This window comes from Macaca nemestrina, chromosome 6 (assembly GCF_043159975.1).
Source record: "Macaca nemestrina isolate mMacNem1 chromosome 6, mMacNem.hap1, whole genome shotgun sequence".
In the NCBI taxonomy this organism is placed as follows: domain Eukaryota; kingdom Metazoa; phylum Chordata; class Mammalia; order Primates; family Cercopithecidae; genus Macaca; species Macaca nemestrina.
This window is the reverse complement of record NC_092130.1, coordinates 150,988,406-150,992,860: the sequence shown is the minus strand read 5'-3', so window position 1 is coordinate 150,992,860 and position 4,455 is coordinate 150,988,406. Positions and strand designations below refer to the sequence as shown.

The 4,455-nt window shown below is 34.3% G+C and overlaps 1 pseudogene; it reads right to left on the bottom strand.

Moving 5' to 3' along the window:
• Positions 1 to 1,209: 1,209 nt before the first annotated feature.
• LOC112425094 (piggyBac transposable element-derived protein 3-like) lies at positions 1,210 to 2,477 on the bottom strand (annotated as a pseudogene).
• Positions 2,478 to 4,455: the final 1,978 nt, after the last annotated feature.

Here is a 4,455-nt window from a genome sequence, read left to right as displayed (position 1 = left end):
CTAGAATTCATTCCTCCTATATTACTGCAAGTTTGTACATTTTGATCAACATTTCCCCATCCACCCTACCCTCAATCCTTCAAAGCTTCCAGTAAAATGACTATGCTACTTTCCACTTTGATGAGATCAACTTTTTAAAATTTTACATCTGAGTAAGATCATGTGGTATTTGTCTTTGTGTGTGTGGTTTATTTCCATTAACATAATGTCCTTCGGGCTCATCCAAGTTGCCACAAATGATAAAATTTTAGTCATTTTTCATTGCAGAATAGTATTTCATAGTACAAATATACTGCATTTTCTTTATCCATTCATTTTTTGATGGACAATTAGGTTGATTCCATATTTTGACTACTGCAAATAGTGCCATATAATAAATGTAGGTGTGCAGATATTTCTTCGGTATGCTGATCTTATTTATTTAGATATATACCAAGTAGTGGAATTGCTGGATCATATGGTAGTCATATTTTTAATATTTGGGGAACCTAAATACTATTTTCCATGGTGCATTTACGAAATTACATTTTATTTATGTGTTAAGGGATGAGATATACAAACTTAAAAATAAAAACTTCAAAATATGTATGAGGCAATAAAGTGTAGGATTTTTTTCTTTACATTCTTTTTCTTTCATTTATGATCAAAGTTTAGTTTTTATACACTTACAATTACTTGTCATAAGATATTTTGTAAGCTTCATGATAACATAAAGCAAAAACCTATAATAATACACTAAAAATTAAAAAAAAAATGAGGAATCAAAACATACTACTTGACAAAGCCATTTAACCACAAAGGAAGACAGTAAGAGTTGAAGAAAAGAAGAAACAACTTACAAAGCAACTAGAAAGCAAACAACAACATGGCAGAAGTAAGTCATTACCTGTCAATAACTACCTTTAATGTAACTGGATTAAATTTTCCAATTCAGAGAAATAGAGTAGCTTAATGGATGAAAAATAATACCCAACAAGAAACACTTCACTCATAAAGGCACACATAGACTAAAACTATAGGTATGAAAGATAATATTCCATGTAAATGGAAACCAAGAAAGAGTAAGAGTCGCTATATTTACATAAGATAAAATAGATTTTAAGCCAAACACTGTAACAAGAGACAAAAGTCATTACATAATGATAAAGAAGTCAATACAGCAAGAGGATATAACACTCATAAATATATATGCACCCAACATTGGAGCACTTAAATATATAAAGAAAATATCAATCTGCAGACAACATTGCCTTTGCCATCAATTCAATAATTGTATATGATTTCATTTTTATTTACAGATACATCTGATTCCAATGGGGCTTTGTCAATGCGATTCTTTCTCACTGTACCTGTTGCCTGATATCCCATTGAACTGAACATATCAAGAAGTGCAATACTGGTGAAAAAGTTATCGAAAACAAAATGATATTGTCTAGGGTTTGCGTAAGTCCCTCACTAAACTTATGAATAAGTGATGCACCAACACCGTATTCTTCATATTTAGTATTTGGGTTTTTACCCTGATTTGAGAGAAAGCAGCAAATGTAGTACAGACATGTGGCACCACAACAAAACTTACAGCCAAACCGAATGGGCTTTCCCCGAATAAATTGTTTGTTTGCACCCATGACGACCAAAATAAGGAACCATGGGTTCATTAAAGCTGAAATATGCCTAATTTGGAACAAATTTCATACATCTCTCATTACGTTTGCTTATGAGAAGTTGCAACTTGGAAAATTTGTCCCTTGGATCCAAATTTGCATTGCCAGCAACATGCAAATTAGAAAATTTAGTTTCAAAGCGGTCAGGTCTCATGGCAGCAATAACCAGTACATTATGTGCATCTGTTTTTGTTGTTGTTGTTGTTGTTCTCAAAACCTACAGCTTCTAGGAACTGAGATGTAACCACTCAGAAAAATAATTCCCAGAAAATATCTGAATTTGGAGCTAGTCAAGCCAAGATGTATACCCTTACTTCGAGCGTGTAAGTTGGAGTACTTGACAAAGAGTTCAACGACTTCCTTATCATGAAAAAGTTCAAGAATTTCTGTGGAAGTTCTCATTTTGGTGAAGAAATCCTTTGGTGGTTCTGTAACTCTACATGCTACAAGTTGTGCAGTTAGGTCCACTTTTTTTCCATTTACAAACAATTTTTGTCGCTTTCCTCCTCCTTGATGGTGGAAGTTGCTGCGCGGTAGACGTAGATAGATCTTCGTCAGGAGAGTCAGACTTAAGTGCGTATGAGAGATCATCTGAGTCAGACTCAGCATCAGAGTCACCTTTATAAGATTTGCAGTTGCGCGCAACAAAGAACCTGGCAGATTATTTACTGTTCCACCTTCTTCGTCTCCTGAGCCCTCATCAGAAACAGGTACTGTATCATTTCTAGTGGTTATATCAGTATAGCACTTGCTTCTATGCTGTCATGTGTCTTTAAAGGTTATTTCATGTAAACTTAGAGTTTTAGACATCTTGGGACTAAAACTCAAAAAAGTGATTAGTCCTATTGGTAGTGTTTTTGCCGAGTGTTCCAAAAATGGAACATACAAAATGTGAAACCCATAACTAATGCAACAATAATAATTTCGGTATTTTCTTTTTACAGCACAATTACTAGTATAGGATGTAGTGCAGTAAAGCTATACGTACCTGTCTTCTGATATTGCTTCAAAAATGTTTCCAAAAACTCACATCACTTCTTGACAAGCTCCCAGCATGCCAGTATCTTCAGCAGTGACTCTGTGCGCCTCGTGATAATACGTACCCCCAGGAGGCAGACAAGTGTGAAAAATCAGACCTTGGCGATGACCTTGAGCAGTAGGATATAAATAACTCCCACATGCTTAGCGTTCCAATAATGGAACACTAGGCATATTAAAAAGATAAAATCAACAACCCCTTATCTAGACTAAGGGAAAAAAAAGGAGAGACAACTAAAATAAACAAAATAAGAAATAAAAATGAGACATTACAACTGACACCACAGAAATACAATGGCTTATTAGAGATTATTATAAACAAATGTAAACCAACAATTGAAAAGCCTATAATAAGTGGACAAATTCCTAAACAGCATTGTTCTTATTATTTATAATTGTTTTGGTTATTTAAAATAACAGGAAACAAAACAAAAAATAGGTGAGTGGAACTGCATCAAACTAAAAACTTTTGCACAACAAAGAAAATAATGAAAACGCAACTTGTGGAATGGAATAAAATATTTGCAAGCCACATATTTGATAGAACATCGATATCTAAAATATGCGTGAAATCCTAAAACTCAACAGCTAAATAAATAAATAATAACACAATTAAAAATGTGACCTGACTTTAAAAAAATGGGCAAAGGAACTGGAGAGCTATTTCTACAAAGAAGACATACGAATTGGAAATAGATATATAAAAAGATGTTCTGCATCACTAGTCATCAAGGAAATTCAAATCAAACCACAATAAGATATCACCTCACACCTGTTAGAATGGCTCTTACATAAAAAGCAGATAAAAAGTATTGGTAAGGGTGTGGAGAAAAAGGAAACTTTGTACACTATTAATGGGAATATAAAATGGTATAGCCACTGTAGAAAATGTGTGTAATTTCCTTTAAAAATTAAACTAGAACTACCATATGATCCAAAAATTCTACTTTGGGGTACATATTTTTAAAAATTAAAATTACCAAAGGGAATTTTTCCAGTTTTTGCACATTCAGTATGATATTGGCTGTGGGTTTGTCATAAATAGCTCTTATTATTTTGAGGTACGTTCACAAGACAGGGATGCCCTCTCTCACCACTCCTATTCAACATAGTGTTGGAAGTTCTGGCTAGGGCAATCAGGCAAGAGAAAGAAATCAAGGGTATTCAGTTAGGAAAAGAAGAAGTCAAATTGTCCCTCTTTGCAGATGACATGATTGTATATTTAGAAAATCCCATTGTCTCAGCCCAAAATCTCCTTAAGCTGATAAGCAACTTCAGCAAAGTCTCAGGATACAAAATTAATGCACAAAAATCACAAGCATTCTTATACACCAGTAACAGACAAACAGAGAGCCAAATCATGAATGAACTTCCATTCACAATTGCTTCAAAGAGAATAAAATACCTAGGAATCCAACTTACAAAGGATGTAAAGGACCTCTTCAAGGAGAACTACAAACCACTGCTCAGTGAAATAAAAGAGGACACAAACAAATGGAAGAACATACCATGCTCATGGATAGGAAGAATCAATATTGTGAAAATGGCCATACTGCCCAAGGTAATTTATAGATTCAATGCCATCCCCATCAAGCTACCAACGAATTTCTTCACAGAATTGGAAAAAACTGCTTTAAAGTTCATCTGGAACCAAAAAAGAGCCCGCATCTCCAAGACAATCCTAAGTCAAAAGAACAAAGCTGGAGGCATCACGCTACCTGACTTCAAACTATACTACAAGGCTACAGTAACC